The following is an 18221-nucleotide window of genomic DNA, read 5'->3' on the forward strand; positions in this document are numbered from 1 at the left end:
ACTCCAACTTTCTCTACCCTGCTCTCTGCCTTGGCAGGCTAATCATTATGAATCACATCAACAGGTCCCTATGACCTTGACCTCTGATTGGGTTTAGCCAATGCTAAGTCCCAGAAAGAGATCGGGGGAGGAAAGGAGAGGCGAGGGAGGGAATAAGGTTGGGAATTCATTCTACTTGCGGCGTATGCATCCCTCAACCAAAAGTCACTGCTCCTCTCAAGGTAGCCTCTTGACACTTGATAATGACAGTCTCTTCTGGCTCCTGATAACTACTTTCATCCATTTTCATCCATTTGTCTCTTTGGAGCTAGGGGTAGTAACAGCTCCACCATCACTATAACCCTTGGTTCCTGCACTATCCCTTATGGTTCTCTCTACATCCTGCCCATACCTCTTGAAGTAAACTCTCTTGGAATTATCCTAAGTTGAGAATGCCAACTTTTCCTGTTGGGACTCTGACAGATAAAGTCCTATCTATAGAATCCCAGAATCATTTATATCTTGAATCAACACAAGGAGAATGGCAGTTCTGGGGTTTCAGATTGAGATGCACATGCAGGCAGGATCTGATAATTCTAAAATACTCCCAAGTATTGATGATTCAAAACTCCCAAGGCTAGCCTGTGTTCCCCCAATAGGCCTGAGTTGGTCCCACAGCTGAGCCATTCTCCTCAGACCCCAGAGGAATAACATCAGCTTCTAAACCCTTGGGACCCTGTGAATTGAACAAGAAGTTCTAGGCCTCCCCATGTTTTAAATCTTCAGTCCAGCCTCAGTCAGTGAGTCCCAGTTTTATCTCAAACTAATAAAGGTGTCCAAATTACCAATCTCTCAGAGACTGGGGGAAGGGGAAACATAGCAGCCTCGCAAACATCCCATCTTTCCTATTGTGCCATGGTTTCATGTGGAGTTAGAAAATAGAGTGCAAGAATGGACTCTCCAAAACCAAAGGGTTGTGTTAGCCTCGGATGGAGTGGGGAAAGAATATGAAGTAACCCCCCTACACACACCCTTCTCTCCTTTCCAATTCCCAGAGCAAGTGAGGAAATGGGGACCTAGTCACCCAGGGTAAGTAAGTATGTAAGGCAGAGCCAAGACTGAATAAAGGCAACTGACTGCCAGTCCAACTTTAATGACAATGGCCATATTTTCTCCCATTTGGTCTGTGCTGTCCAGGTGCCCAAAGGCGAGCTAAAGGAAACACCCCTCAGTTGAGTCCTAGCCCACCATAATGTGTCAGACTTTTACTGGTTTAAGATGCACTTACGAGGTCTAGAGTGGCCCTAGTCATCCAAAGACTGAAGAACTCACAGAAGTTTCATCTATTTCTATTGAGTCTAAAGATACAGAGCTAAGGACAGCCTTAGCTGTCAGCACCCACCACGTGCAGAGGGCTCTTCCAGATGGCCTGGTGAGTTAAAAAGAGTCATCCAATTCTTTTTTTTAATTTATATTTTAAGACCAGAGAAGTAAATACGAAGTACAAGAGAAAGGAGCTGTACACAGAGCATTACCCAGCAGGAAGGCATTAAAGCATCAGCATAGTGGCACATTAGGAGCTCGTTGCTCTGGGTCACACTGTGACATGTGAAACACGGAGCATGCCCCAGCCTTTCCAAACCTCCATTTCTTCATCATTAAAATGAGGTCAATAACACTATCCACTATTAATGACACTACTATTAACACAGGGTTAATGATACATGTAGCAGTCCTTAGCACAGTGAGTGACATGCCATGAGGGCTCAATAAATGCATGCTTTTATCATCAGACCAAACTGAAGTTGGTTAAGTCTTCTCTAGCTGGAAATCAAATTCTACAGCCTTACTGGCATCTTACCTGCACCCTAGGGCTTAAAAGCCTTTGTTTACTTTTAGAGGAAGCATATTACAATATTAACAAATGTAACAAAACATAGCAGTAAAACTATGCTAGTAAGATCACTGAGCTAGAAATATTTCATTAAATAGATGTTTTAGAACCTACATTCAGAGGGGAGTTCCATGAGAGTGGGTGTCAGCCAGGAGTAAGTTCAGTAAGGGACTGAACCATTAAAATGCTAACAAAACCTCAGGATAATTCATTAGGAACACAATATGCAGACTAAGGAGGGAGTTTACATCTGAAGAAACCAGGGATCCAGAATCTGAAGAGAGGGACTTGGGAGATGAAAGTGAAGAAAGTTTCTTCAGGTACTTGAAGGGTTGTATATGTTATATATGATGGGAAAGACTAAGGAAGTCCAGTGGGTCAAGAGTCCCAGGACAAATATTGTGGCTTCCTATGAGGAAGACTGTTCTTGTGCTAACCGAGAGGTGTCCCCTACATAAGATGATGAGTTGGCATCTCACCAGTGGGCATACTAGAAAATCCTGTGGTCACTTCCTACCTGAAAGTCTGCAATCCTAATGTCTTATTTGGACACCAGAAATAAACATAATTGGGAATCAATAGAGTGCAGCTCCTATGTGCCAGCATTTCTCACCCTGCTAACAACAAAACCTTCAGAAAATAATATAACAGCTCAAATTTAGTCTGCTATTACATTTACTTGGGCAGTCTTATTCCATTTGAGAGGCATTCTAGTTAAAAGTAAATAACAACTCCATAATGTTTTTTCTTAAAGATAAATTAATCAGCCCAACACTATATCAAAAAAGGCACAAGGATAATCTGTCACATGATTTTGAGTAATTATGCTAAGGGTTTCATTTAATCAAAGGCATCATTGCTTTTTTGCTCTGCTAGGCTTAGAAAACTAAACATTGAAAAAAATCAAGAAATAGTCTAAAAAATCACAGCCACTGAGAAGAAAGTGATTCAACATTATATTTTCTTTGTTCCACCTGCCAAAAATGATAGAGTGAATTTGGAACTGAGAAAGACAAAAAGAAAAAATTCAAGAGTAGAAAAAGACATATGAAAGACAAGCATGAGGCTGGGTGCAGTGGCTCACGCCTGTAATCCCAGCACTTTGGGAGGCTGAGGCAGGTGGATCACTTGAGGTAGGAGTTCAAGACCAGCCTTGCCAACATGGCGAAACCCCATCTCTACTAAAAATACAAAAATTAGCCACGTATGGTGGCAGGCACCTGTATTCCCAGTTACTCAGGAGGCTGAGGCAGGAGAATTGCTTGAACCTGGAAGGCAGAGGTTGCAGTAAGCCGAGATTACACCACTGCACTCCAGCCTGGGCGACAGGAGACTCTGTCTCAAAAAAAAAAAAAAAAAAAAAAAAGACAAGCATGAGAGTTTAGTGACATTAACCACCCAAAGCCTTCCTGAAACTCCAGATGTGTGATTTGTGTACCTAAGCATATAGTGCAGTCTCCACCCGCGTTTTCTTTTTCCTTCACCACAGTGAGTTGGGTAGCAGGAGAGAAGGATATAAAGGCAGAAGCTCATCTTTCATTCAGTCTGTTTGCTGCCTTTGACGGCTATCACAATTCAGCACACAAGAATGTTAGTGCTCATCACCATGGAGGCAATTGTAATGTCAAACCCAGAATTGTGGAATCACAAAATACGAGACACATGTAACAGGCTTTGGGATGGGAGGGTAGGAGTGGAGATCCAAATTACCAGGCAAGAAACGCAAGTCTTTAGAAGCCCTTTTGAAGCAATTCAGATTCTTAGTCATTTTTTTTTCCTTTCAGAAAATTGAGATACTGATTATTTCTAGTTAAATTAATCTCTTCTGTTCACAGAATATATTATACCAGAATTCCAGCCTTCAGACCCAGTGAGAAATGAATGCACTATTAAAGGATATACAATCAAGTATAGATACCTTCATTATAAAGTGTGGCTTTCACCTGAACTGGAGAAAGCAATCTTTGTCCTAGATCACGCGGTATTTCATTGTAACTCTATCCCTCAAGCACTACTAGACTGGGGAGACAAGTAAGTCAACAGGGTGCTAAGTGCTATCACAGAGGTAATCTACTTTATGCTCCAGGAGAAATGGAAAAGGAGAAGTGGCGCCTACCCAGCCCGAGGGGTCAGAGAAGGCTTTTGGAGGAGGGGCACCTGAGATGAAGCTGGAAAGGCAAGTAGTGTTGGCCTAATGAGCAGGATAGGGTTTATTCTACACAGAGGGGCACAGGGAAAGCCAGGAGGACCAACTGGAAACCAGAAGCCTGGGGAATGCTAACATTTCAGGGCTGGCCTGAGGACTTGGGGACCAGAAACGGGCCACAGAATGACGGGTCAGAAAGACAGATGGGCCAGAAAGACAAAAGAGCTAAGGAGGAGGGCCTTTCAAGGCAGAAGTCGCTCACAGTGTGAAGGAATGCAAGCCAAGTCAGACAAGGGCTAAAAGCCTAGACTTAGGTAACCACAAAGGGCCTAGGGTGCCCTTTGCCTGAGACATTTCAGGGAAGTAAGTGGCAGCAACAGAGGCCAGAGTACAGAGGGTTAAATTGCAGGAGGTGAAGAAGTAGAGACCATGGATAAGGCTACTCGCAGGAAGCCTGGCTAAGAACAGGGAGTGAGCTAACAGGAAATACAGGATCAAATTGTATTTTCCAGCCTGAACCTCTTCTTTAAGCTCCAGACTTTCAACTCCTCTTGAATTCCTCCTTTTCCCTCACCCACTACACTCAATTTATATTCTGGCCTCCCCTCTACCCATTCTCCATACAACAGTCTGGGTGGTCTTTTTAAACTATAAATCAGGCCATCATACCACCCCATACTCAAAATATACAATGGCTTCTCACTGACCTTAGAGTAGAATCTTAATGCCTTGCTATGCCCTGTAAGTTCTTGAGTGATATGGGCCCTGCTTTGCGCTCCAGTATCCTCTCTACACCTCTCCTCCTCTTAGTCTTGTACCAACCTGATCTCCTTTCAGTCCTTGAATTCATTAAGAACAGTTCTGCCTTAGGATTTTTGCCCTTCCTCCTTTACCAGGAACCAATCCTAGACCCCCAGGCCCTTCCCAAGCTCTGTCCATCGAGGCAGGTGCCTCTTCATTCCCTCCTGTGTTTGAACAGGTCCTGCCTCACTCTTCTCAGAGCTCCCTCCACCATTTTGTGCAAATAAACACCCACACACCCCAAAATCACCTCTCATCCAGTAGATGCACGCAAAGGATGAGTTACCTATAAAGGAACAGGCCACCGCAAGTGCTCTTCCAACCCCATGCCCAACGGTTTACCTCAAACCAACTTCTTCAGAACCCAGGTTTTCCAGCCCTCCCAGTGGGATGTTTCCCGGGTCTCACTACTAGGGGTTTTGATGTCAAAAGACCCAGGCCCTAGCTCATTTCTCTGCTGCCAATTAGTTGTGTGCCCTTTATCAAGGCACCACTGCATCAATTTTCTTATCCTAAAAAAGATAAACAGTGTCTCCCTAGCCTTTAAGAAGCTCACCACAAAGGTGTACTAACACCCCAGTTCTCAGTTCCCTCTTCCCTGACCCAGGGACCTCTCTCCCACCTTTGCATCACTTGCCTTCTTTACCAGGAACAAGTCCTAGGCCGCTTGGCCCTTCCCAAACTCTGCCCATAGAGGCAGGAGCTTCTCCATTCCCTCCTGGGGTTGTGCAGGTCCTGTGCCTCACTCTTCTCAGAGCCACTTCAACCATTTTCTGCAAATAAACACCCACACACCCCAAATTCACCACCTATCCAGTAGATAGATGCCTCTTCTCAACCATCTCTCCTTTAGCCTTGGTCACTAGCTCCTATCCTAGGCCTGGTATACAAAAGCCTCCCAGACAATCATGCCCTCTCACTGTCTTCTCCAACACTGCTGGCAGGCCACTGACACCCAGGGCAACCTTGGAAACCATGGTTTGAAGATGGCAGAGCATCATTAGTGTGGGCCCCCTCCATCCCCACAGGTGACTGGATTTTAAATGAGCACAGAAATGTCTACTGTTTTAAGTCACTGAAGTTTCAGCAGAGTTTATCTATTACAGTAGCTAGTGTTTCTCTACACAATACAGGCTGAATTAAAATGGCGGCTAGAAAGAAGGGAGAGGACTCTAGTGGTAATGAAGAAAGCCTGGAGCTAGGATTAGGGATAGCCTGATGACCATCTCCATTTCTGTATTACTTATCCTCTTCAAAGTACTTGAAAATATGTTTTCTCATTTGACACACCTTCATCAATACTATTGTTATTAACAATTCACAAATGAAAAAAAATGGACTTAGTGAAGTTAAGGTATGTCCAAGATCCCATAGCTGATAAGTGGCGAAGCCAAACTGGACACAGGACCCCTGACTCTTAGTCTAACAGCATCTTCCCTACAGCATCTAATCTGTCAAAGCCACATTCTAGTGCCACATCAGACACACTCAACTAAGGTACAAGGGTGCTAGAATGAAACAAAAAGGATAGGTAGTCTGGTAGAACTGATAAAAGGTAGATTGTGAAGGTCTTTGTAAATATCAGACTGTGGAGTATAACTTTTATTCAAAACACAATGAGGAGCAAAAATCAACTCCCACTTCCAAGCACCACACAGTAATTTTATATCTTATCTGCCTTCAAAGACCTTACTGCATCATCTACCCTTGGTTATCAGTGGATGCCAATGCTCCACTTCACACAAAAAAATAGAAGCTTTTACAAGGGCAAAAATTCCAGCCCCCTGCCTTCTATAGACTTCTCTGTATCCCCAAATAGCCTTTCCTCTTTCCACACAGTCAAATGAAACAGGCACCCCTCCTCTGGCAATGCTACTGGCCATCTCCTGTGCATGCCCCTCCATCCACAGAAGAGACCCTGTTCAAGCACTCATCCTTTCTCTTCCTGAATCTCTGATTTTTTTTCCTTTCTTCTGGCTCTTCCTTTCCTTGGCCTCTGAACATGCTAGAGGCCCTCTCATCCTAAAATCACCCCTTCCTTGGGAAGCCCATAGCCCCCTCTTATCCTCACACTTCCTAGCTGAGCTCTTTTAAGCATCGGCAGTGAAAATGCATCTCTACTTCATTACTATGGATTCTCTACTCCACCCCCACCCACAGTAATGTGGTGGTGGGATGCTGAAACATTTACCTCCAGTGATACCTCTTAGGAGCTAAATCCAAAGGACAATTTCCAACATTTCTCTTACTTTACCTTTTCATGGCACTTAACACTGCTGTACTCCCACCTTCTTGAAATTACCCCCTGCCTTTAGTTTCCATGGCCCCATTCTCTCTTGATCTTCCCCTCTCTGTCTACTCCCACTTGGTTTCTAGTATATCTCCTCCCTCTGCCTCCCCACTAAATGCTGGTATTTCCTGGGGTTCCACCTTTATACTTCCTCTTACTCTACATACTATACTTTCTGTTTGAAATCATCCACAAATATAACTTCATCTGACGGCTGCACACTGGAGACTTCCACAGTGTGTAGCTGTGGAAGTGTAGCTATATCTCCACAGTCCAGACCACTCATGTGAGCTCTCCGCAATCTGGCTACACGTGCCTGCCAGTATTTCCACCTGGATTCCATGGGTGGAATTCCAGCTCAAATTCAACATGGCTAAAACCACAGCAAGCATCCTGTTTACCATGCTTGTTCCTCTTCTTACTGCAACCATAAGGAGAGCATTTATTGAGTATTGTATCAGTAAGGGCTCTATAGAGAAATAGAACCAATATGAAACAACTATATATATGTGTGTGTGAATGGATATCTGTATGAATACACAGTCATACTCACACACTAAGATTTATTTTAAGAACTGGCTCATGCAATTGTAGGGCTGACAAGTCTTAAATTTGGGGCAGACTAGCAGGCTAGAAATGGAGGCAAGAATTGCTGTTGCAGTTTTGAACTCCCCTACTCGAACAAGTACCCAGCAGACAGGGTCTGGCCTCTCACCTCTATATCCCCAGCATCTTACACAGGCTTGACACACAGCAGAAGCTCAGTAAGTGTTGGCTAATGGCCAAGTGGGTATAAAGTGAGATGTTATTAAATGAGAATGGGACAATAGGATGAATCATCATGGGGAGGAATCAAGACTTGACCAAGGACTATGTTACAAATCAAGACATAGCCCTTCTGGGGCATTCATTTGCCAGAATTACCGCATCATTACACCCATGACTGAACAAGGACCATTACACAGATAGAAGCATATCCATTCAATACTATATTTGAATATCTCAACAACACTGTTAAGTTGGCATGGCAAAGAAAAGGTCACATTTTATGAGTAAAATTGAGGTTCAAAGATTAAATGTCTTGTCTGGGTTGCTACAAAAAATACCTACAATGAAATGTCTTAGTTGTTCAGTGATATGCAAGGTAAGAGGGACCATTAAAACAACAGAAAGTTGGCCGGGAGTGGTGGTTCATGCCTGTAATCCCAGCACTTTGGGAGGCCAATGCGGGTGGATTGCTTGAGCTGAGTTCAAGTCCGGCCTGGGCAACATGGTGAAACCCTGCCTCTACAAAAAATACAAAAATTAGCTGGGCATGTTGGTGCACACCTGTGGTCCCAGCTACTCGGGAGGCTGAGGAGGGAGGACTACTTGATCCCAGGAGGTAGAAGCTGCAGTAAGCTAGGATCACACCACTGCACTCCAGTCTGGGCAACAGAGCAAGGCCCTGTCTCAAAAACCAACCAGCTGGGCGCCGTGGCTCACACCTGTAATCCCAGCACTTTGGGAGGCCGAGACAGGCGGATCACAAGGTCAGGAGATCGAGACCATCCTGGCTAACACGGTGAAACCCCATCTCTACTAAAAATACAAAAAATTAGCCAGGCGTGGTGGCGGGCGCCTGTAGTCCCAGCTACTCAGGAGGCTGAGGCAAGAGAATAGTGTGAACCCAGGAGGCGGAGCTTGCAGTGAGCCGAGATCGCACCACTGCACTCCAGTCTGGGTGACAGAGCAAGACTCCGTCTCAAAAAATAAATAAATAAATAAATAAATAAATAAATAAATAAATAAACCCCAACCAACAACCAAAAAAGTCAAAACCAAAAAGTAACAGTTCAGTTCAAAAGTCCTTATCAACCTAAACCTGCAAAAAGTAATCTTCTACTATTTACAATGAATACTTTTTATTATAACTATTGTTCTGATTTTTGTACTATATCGTGGTATGTATTGTATTATTAGAATTATATATCCATTGTTGTAATAATAAATTTCTGGTTATATAGTAAACATCCAGAAGCACTGTTTTCTGAAATAAAGCCAATATGTATTAAATCTATGACCCTTTAAAGATAACTATATAAAAAGCCCTAGGTACCACCTAAGTAGCTGGTTTCCTTATTTATTAATATACATTAGAATTAGTGAAATGTTAATATTCAGTTCAAGCACTGTATTTGGGGATGCGATACATTCTCTGAAGCCACAGAGAAGTGAAAATGCTCCATTAGTCATTCTTGTTAAAGAAGACAGGGCTAATTACTCCCAACTATATTTGCATATATAGTAACTTGACCTTTGCAAAGCTCTTTTCTACATAGTCTCAACCAGTCTTAGAAAAATCTTATAAGTCAGGGCAAATCCTTTTTATTTTACTTGACAGAAAATAGGGTCAAATACTTAAGGTCATGTAATTGATAAAAGGCAAAAGTGGGACTAGACACCAGTCCTTTCTTCCCCAAAGCCTACAGTCATTCTATAAAGCTCTCATGGCTTTCTGGCCATAGGTCCACCAGACTGTGAGTACCACAGAAGACCATGTCTGATTTGCTCTCCACTGGTGTCCAGCATAGTATCTGACACATAGTAGGCACATAATAAGTATGTTATTTGGTGAATTACTAAAATCATTTTCTTAAGTGGCTTTAGTTACCTGTATGGTAAAATGGGGCCTATAGCATTGCCAAATATCTTGGCTTTTTAAATGGTATTGGCATTATCAGGAATAAACAAAAAGAAAATGCTATCTTCTGTGAACTATATATGTTGATTCCCAAGGGGATCAAAATTCTGGGCCAGGGCCCCATTTCAGCACAAAAGGTAGCAAGTAGTATGTTTTTCAGCTTCCTGGAAAATTAAGAGTTGAATGGAGGGGTCAAGTGGAAGAGCCTTAACATGGGAAAGGAAAAATTGAATGCAAGATTTCAGGCATAACGATGACCACCTACAAGGCTAGCACAATGGTCCAGCTATAGCTAACTTACCATGGTAAGAAATGAGCTTGCCAAAGGAGTGTGAACTCATCCAGAGAGTACACACACCAGTGAGACAGAATCCACTCCATGGCAGGACGACATAGCTTTGAGGTAGGCCAAGCCCAGGAACCAAGTGTGCAAAGGTCTAGGGCAGAAAGAGCCACTCTGGACATGGCTTCACAGGCTTTCTGTAAAACCGTCTGTGCTTAGCCACCTAGAGCAAGGCAGAATGAGGAGCAGCTGACCTCCTTTGGTTTACTGTGGCCAACCCCACAGGGATCTACCGACCATATTGACAACCACCCCAGAGAAAGATACTCAGAAATGAGATGGTGAGTATTCAAAAGTCCTGCTAACCCGGCAGACTATTCATTTCCTATGAAGGCCTCATTAACATCATTTAGAGCTCCATTTTCCCTCCATTTTAAACCATATATTCAAACATATACATCCCATTATCATTCTGGTTTTCTATTCACTACCATACCACTATATATCCCATTCTTTCAGATATCTACTATGATCCCAAGATCGTTTTCACCTATGCTTCCATAAAAGCCCTTCTCCACCAAATATTCCTTAATGCATCACACATTAATTACAGAAACAAGGTATCCAAAGTAATTGAGTCATTTCAGATAACTGAAGGCTAATTCATTAAGCACTATGTTGTAGTCTTGCTAAAACAAATGATGCCTTAGTAAACAGAAAATATCAAATGTAATTTACTAGTTCCAAAATTTTACTCAACCTTCAAGATCCAGTCTGAATACAAACATTCCCTTAAAGCATCCTCCAATCTCCTCTTGCCACCTTCATCCACCACTAGAAATAAACTCTCTTTCATCTGTGATCCTAGGACATTTTGATTATATCTCCTTCACAGCACATAGCATGGTCTGCTTGAGGTTAGCGATCTAAATGCACCTTGACTAACTTTTTAAAAAGTTCCTTGAGGCCATGGACCCTCTTTTCAACTAAGGTACCTAGTTCACAGCAGGTATACAAACACTTCACAAGGTGAATACCTTTAGTGATTTAAACATTATAAAGAGCACCGTAATACAGCAGAGCCTGCAAGGGTTCCTGAGCTCTGACGGGAGGAAAAGTGTGACATTAAAGAACATATTATCACCATCACACTGATTGGTTGAGTATTCCTCAGCTTTAGAAGGAAATGTTTTTCTAAAAGGGAAAAATACTCTGAATTCCTTTTTTTCTCTAAAATGGAATCACTTTTTACAAATCTCAACTTGCAAAATGAAAGTTCTGGTTGAATTGGCATTGCTAATCCTCCACGGCCACATTTTCTAGGCCTCATGATGTACATTTGACTAGCTCCCTGTAGTTCACTGAGGAGAGGAGACAGTGAGTGGAAGGATGTGGTAGGTGACTGGAATGCAACTGAGGTGCTGCTATTCACCAGTTTGAAAGCCAGCCTTCTCAGTCCAAGAGGAAATAAGAAATGGAACACATGATTGAGCAAATCAAGTTTTAGGCTCAAGGTCCATAGCAACCACTTCAACAGTGCTGACAACATTCTTTTCCCAAAGCTTTAGTGTTTGGGTATGATAAACCAGGTGGTATAGTGTTAAGTAATCTAAACAACGCAACTCAAATTCAGAACCTCCTTAATAGCAACAGTGGGAGTGTAAGTGGTCAGCCAAGAATGACTAACTCCAAGTTCCCTCGTGAGCAGCTATTCTTTTGCAGGATTCCTCTCCTTGTCATGGAAAGAATTTTCCCAGGGAAAATAGGGAGAATGGAGCAGTAAGGCTACCAGTATCATAATATTAAATATCTAATCATATAGACAACCCCTTGGGGATAAAAACTGTTCTTAACTTTGGCTTGTTGAGTAACACTTTGTTTTTAAATCCAGCATCTTCAGAGACAGAATTGTGCACATAATTTTACAAATACCTAAAGCACTAAGCATGCTGGTTTATGACAGAAAGCTTTCTAAATTGCACAACTTCCTTCTCAGCCTTTCTGAACAAACTAAACCCTAATTCGACCTATTCCTGTTGAACATGATAACAATTATAATCAGTTGATGTATTCGGAGACCACTGAGGCAAACAGGATTGTTTTTCTCTGTAACAAATGTCTCCAAACAGCTATACTTTGAATTATTTTGTAGAGTATTTCTGTTTCTGTCATTACCAGCTGTCCCTTCCTGCTGTTGTCAGTGTGTTTGCCTCTGATAGAGCATTCTTAGGTTCACTGTTTCTAATATCAGATGTAGCAGGAAAGCCAAACTCTTAAGTGTCATGGGCTAAGGTTCCCTCCCACCAGTCCCACCTTCTTCAGACCCAGGCAATAGGCTTCCAGATGCCATGTTCTTAATCACTACAGCTGCATTTCCCAAACTTGCCTAATTATAAAGAATTACTAAGTGGGGAGGGTGTTAAAAATACACATTCTCAGTCTCCTCCTCCTAAAGACTGTAGTTCAGTGGGCCTGGGATAGAGCCTGGAATCTTTTTTTTTTAAGATACATCCTCACATGATTTTCATGAACACGTTTAGAAACACAATACTACACGCCTCTAGTGCTGCCCTCTTGAATTGGGATTCCTTCAGAAGTATAATGAACTTGGGCCATGGCCGACTCCTTCCCGAGAGACCTGGCAACCAATAAACCTTCCAGGTCACTACTTTTCCATCTCCCTCGGGTAAAATCCCCTGATCCTTTTAGATTCCTGCAGGGTAACCACAACATCTCATTTCTGGGATCTCCGACCCCACCTCATTTACTGAAGATTTGGCCCACTTTCCTTTTCTCCATCCTAAATATCCTACAGTCCTTCTGATGGCTTCTCTGACCACACAGATGGCCGAAACAACTCTCCAGCCTCTCAGTTACTTGACCACCTTGAATTCAGCCATCTTCACTGAGTTCACTTCATTTCAGTCACTTATATCTGTGGCAAAACACAGGAATCTGTCATGCCCAGTAATTAATTGCTCCAACTCTGAAATCTTCCACTCATGCGTCCCTCTCTAGCCACATCCTCCTATTACTCCATCACTCCACACACCCATTCCTTGACTTCAACAACACTGGTCCTTTTCTCCTCCCCATCTAGCCTAGATACCTTTAGCTATCACGTTAGTCACCCCCTGGCCAATATCCCAGTTCCTCTGCTCCACTGTCTTTCTGCCACTCACCCCAGCAAACCCCAACCCTGGCTCAATCCAACTATATGCCTTCTTTGCTCCTAAAACCAGGCAGCTGAATGCTACCAGTGCCCCAGTTAATCCATGGTCCTATCTCAGCGGAGCCCTGCATACTGCCTGGAGATCATGGACATTGTCTTAAGTTCATTACCCACTCTTGCTGACCTCAATGGTATGTCAAACCTTGTTTTCCTCTGACCTCTTCCCATTTATTCTTAGCAGACCTCACCTCTACTTCACAGAGATGATAACCACCACCAGACTTGGCACTTGCTCATAAGGCATCCCACCAGAAAATATAACAGTGTCCAGATATTCCATCATGCGAGCTGTCAAGCCCATTATTCTTAAACTGAGTCTACTGTTCACTTGGTTATTTGAAATAAACTCCCTGGTGGTAAGCATTACTGACGTAAACAGTATGCTGGTGAATATCTTTCTAGTGAAAAAAAATAAAATAAAATAGTATAGCCAGCTTCTTGAAAGATCTCTCTACCCTGAGAATCCCTCTAAAGATGAGGAAGAGTTGTTTTTTTTTTTTTAAAAAGAAAGCTATCTTACTTCACAAGCATTTAACAAGCATAAATCCAAACATAAGTTGTCATACATCAATAGAATAATTATAAATCCCAACCCAGATAGTTAATTCTGATTTTTTTTTTTTTTTTTTTTGAGACAGAGTCTTGCTCTGTCACCAGGCTGGAGTGCCGTGGCGTGATCTCGGCTCACTGCAAGCTCCCCCTCCCGGGTTCAAGGGATTCTCCTGCCTCAGCCTCCTGAGTAGCTGGGACTACAGGCACGTGCCACCACACCAACCTAATTTTTTGTATTTTTAGTAGAGACAGGGTTTCACCATGTTGGCCAGGATGGTCTTGATCTCTTGACCTCGTGGATCCACCCGCCTTGGCCTCCCAAAGTGCTGGGATTACAGGTGTGAGCCACCGTGCCCGGCCAATTCTCTGATAATTTTTATAAATTCAAAACCACGGTCAGTGAAAGAACACTAAGTTAGTTATTGTCTGTCATTCTTACCCAAACTCTAAATTGTTGATGAGTTTACAAGTCTTTTCTTGAGGATTTTTTTCTCCTTATAATAGTAATAGCTAACATTGATAGTTTTTTGTGTATAATTCTGCTCCTCAAAAGATCCTATGAGATAAGAACTATTATTTTTCCCCCATTTACGGCTGAAAAAACAGACTTAGACATGTAATTTTTCCAAAGGCTTAGAGCTAGAAAGTGGCAAAGGTAAAATTAAAACACCCTGAAAGCAAACTAATCTATATGCTTTGGCATAGTGGTTATTAACAGAAGCTTCCCAGGAGAATATAACCTCCTAACCCAAGTGTTCTTATTTTTAATGCTCTCATACATGCTTAGAAAGACAAGAGAAACCATCAGGGATTAATATTGCAGCATATTTCATATTCATTCATTCCTGCATTCATATCAGAAGGCAGTAATGAATAAGAGGGAAGGTTCTAAAGTCACATCACATAGATTAAAATCCTAATTCCACAATATTCTTAGCTATGTAACTTTAAACATTACTTAAATTCTCTAAGTTCAATTTTCTCAACTAAAAAAACAGAAGTGGTAATATAATTACCATCATCACCATACTGGGTTCTTCCAAAAATTTAGAGATAATGTGGGAACACACATAGCAATGGACCTGGTACATACGAATTCTCGAAAAAAGTAGCTATTAAAATAATTACTCAAAATGTTCTGAGGCCCTACACCTACTGGACTCTGGGCAGAGCACTGGGTGCTAGGACTGTACCATATACAGGACAAGGCTGTCCCTGCCCTCCTAGATCTTGTAGTCTCTATTGGGGGAGTGGACAATAAAGAAGGAAACATATAAATGAAGTGCTATTGAGGGGGTAAAGCCAGCTGGACTTCCTGGGTCGAGTGAGGACTTGGAGAACTTCTTTGTCTTACAAGAGGATTGTACTATGCACCAATCAGCACTCTGTAGCTAGGATTGTAAAACGCACCAATGGGCACCCTGTAGCTAGCTAGAGGTTTGTAAAATGCACCAATCAGTGCTCTGTAAAAAGCACCAATCAGCAGGACATGGACGGGGACAAATAAGGGAATAAAAGCTAGCCACCCCAGCCAGTAGCAGCAACCCGCTTGTGTTCCCTTCCAGGTTGTGGAAGCTTTGTTTTTTCGCTCTTCACAATAAATCTTGCTGCTACTCACTCTTTAGGTCCATGTCATCTTTAAGAGCTGTAACACTCACCACAAAGGTCCGTGGCTCCTTTCTTGAAGTCAGCGAGACCACGAACCCACCAGAAGGAACGAACTCCGGACACACTATGAATTTTAGTGAAGTGCAAGCAATAAATGCACATGTGCTGAGATAGAGGACAATGGGGAGGAAGCTACTATAGAAGTGGTGATCAGGGAAGGCCCCTCTGAGGAGGAGATGTTTTAGCTGAGACTGGATGTTTAAGGATCTTTCTATGAGACAAGTGGAGGTCTTGAAGAGCCTGTACAGAAGAGGAGAATATGGCATGTTTGAGGAACCGAAGGTGTTCAACCTGACAAGCATGGCAAACAAGGAGGGGAGCCTGGAGAGGGAGCACGTCAGAGTAACTGTGGATGCGAGTCCAAGTGCAGTGGAAGCCACCAAGCGGCGGGGTGGCATGCTTGGGTTTACTCTTTAGTAGGATCACTCTGGCTGCTGTGAGGAAAATGTGCTAGAAGAAAGCAACAGTGGAAGCTGAGAGACCAACCAGGAGACAGGGAATCATCCATCTGAGAGAGGTGGGTAGGTGAATTAGGAAGATGGAAAAAAGGAAGGGTTTGAGATATTCTAGAGGCTAGGCCAAAAAGCCATACAGATGGGTTGCATGTGGAGTGAGGAAATGAGAAGAATCACAGACAACTTTCAGGTGTCCAGCCTGAACAATGAATAGACAATACTAACTAACAGTGAGACAGAAGGCTGAAGGGGAGAGTAAAGAAGGGTCAGGAATGAGGAATACAAATTTTGAAGCTTGAGAGGGAGATTGAGAGATCAGTTCTGAACCTGTGAAATTTGAGATCACTGGGACAGGAAGGTGGTAGCTGAAACTGCAAGTCTGGAACCAGAGAAAGGGTGGGGAGATGTAAGAGAAAGAGTCATCTGCATCCAGGGGGTTCTAGGGTCCTGGAAATTGATGAGATCATTTAGAGAGAGAATATGATGAGAGAAGGGAGGTAGCAGAGCCAGAAAAGAAAAGAAAAGAATTAAAAATCACGTTGATAATTTAAAACTGAACATGGTAACATAGCCCACACAAACATAGAACTGGCTCAAATACATGCTCAGTCAATACCTGTGGAACAAGTAAAAATAAATTCTTAACACATACTTTTAGGCCTTTTTTTTTTTTTTTTTTTTTTGAGATGGAGTCTCATTCTGTTGCCCAGGCTGGAGTGCAGTGGCAAGATCTCAGCTCACTGCAGGCTCCGCCTCCTGGGTTCACGCCATTCTCCTGCCTCAGCCTCCCAACTAGCTGGAACTACAGGGGCCCGCCAACACGCCCAGCTAATTTTTGTATTTTTAGTAGAGACAGGGTTTCACCGTGTTAGCCAGGATGGTCCCGATCTCCTGACCTCGTGATCTGCCCGCCTCAGCCTCCCAAAGTGCTGGGATTACAGGCGTGAGCCACCGCGCCTGGCCTCCTCTTAGGCCTTTAAGAAAATAATTTTCATTTAGGATTCCCCCCTTACCACCACCAGCACCAACTTCTTGTATATTTGGAGGATAAGAAAAACAAGTTTTGAAGGTCTCTGTTTGGATTGTGTTCAAGGAGATCCTTTTTCTTAAAAATAAGAAGCAACTGTTTTTTTCCAAAAAGTCACTAAAATGAAAAGTAATCTACCTGAAATTCAACCTTTGAAAAGCTTACGCTCACATTACAACTTCTCTGTAAAAATTCTGCCCCAAGATACAATTTTCCCATCCTCATAAATTAAAATGCAATTATACATTTTACTACAGATGTTTCATCCTGAAAGATAAAACTGGTACTTTCAAACAGTTCAAGAGTCACATGAGAGATGTAAAATTGCAAAAGGTCAAGGATTTATTTTAAAATGTTAAAAAAAAAATTAAGTATACCTGCTAGGCCATCCAAAAACTGATAAGCAGGGAGAGGAAAAGGATAGAATTGCCAGAAAAATAAGTAAACATGTAACAGCTATTCCCCAAATGAAAACACATTAAAGCTATAATTATATCTCTGGCTATCTGTTGACACAAAAACCCCACTATGCTCTTGAGGCTTACACTATCACTATCAACTACCAAATTGAAATCACAGCTGTAAACATAACTGGGAAACTTTATACTTTTCAAAAATGTCCAATGTGACACAGGGATAATGCATAAGAAGGAAAGCCAACAACATTTGCCAAAAATGTTCCTTCCCTCAATTGTTCAAGTTAAATCAAGACCGTAATTCTTTTTAAGACCATAGCCTCACTTTGTAAAATTCTTCTCAGATATAGATGAGAAAGGAATATCCTGACTTTTAAGAGATTGTCATTTTAACTCATGACACAGCTACCTAGAAGCCTAAAAGGCTACCAGCAAGGTCATATGAATAGATAGATAATGAGCATTCATTCTTTCCTTCATTCATTCAACAAATATTAAGTACCCACAGTGGGCCAGGTGCAGTTTCTGAGCCCTGAGGATATATCAGTGAAAAAAAGTCTCATACTTCTGGGTTAATGAGGGAGAGAGACAATACACCAATAAATAAATATGTATTACCAAGTGGTGGTAAGTAAGGCAGGATAAGAACAACAGGGAAATGGGGTGTATTTGATAATGCGCTCAAGCAAAGCCAGACAACCTAACTTTGAGCAGAGACCTGAAGTAAGGGACTCAACTATGTTAATATCCAGGGACCAGAGTTCTAGGCGGAGGGAACAGCAAATGCAAAGGCAC

The 18221-nt window shown here is 42.4% G+C and overlaps 1 protein-coding gene across 32 annotated transcripts in view; it reads right to left on the bottom strand.

Moving 5' to 3' along the window:
- The window catches only part of ZHX3 (zinc fingers and homeoboxes 3), a 168949-nt gene that overhangs the window by 119242 nt on the left and 31486 nt on the right, over positions 1-18221 (bottom strand). For 8 of the 32 annotated variants that reach the window (XM_054467316.2, XM_054467318.2, XM_054467327.2 and 5 more), the window contains exon 1: positions 3312-7433. The exons of 17 other annotated variants lie outside the window; for them this stretch is intronic. The gene's annotated coding sequence lies outside the window, so the exon portion shown is untranslated. Of the gene's footprint in view, positions 1-3311; positions 7434-18221 lie in introns of those variants that run through there. 7 more of the 32 variants (XM_054467340.2, XM_054467350.2, XM_054467342.2 and 4 more) reach the window with 1 other exon arrangement.

The sequence above is a fragment of the Pongo pygmaeus genome, chromosome 21 (genome assembly GCF_028885625.2).
Source record: "Pongo pygmaeus isolate AG05252 chromosome 21, NHGRI_mPonPyg2-v2.0_pri, whole genome shotgun sequence".
Lineage (NCBI taxonomy): Eukaryota > Metazoa > Chordata > Mammalia > Primates > Hominidae > Pongo > Pongo pygmaeus.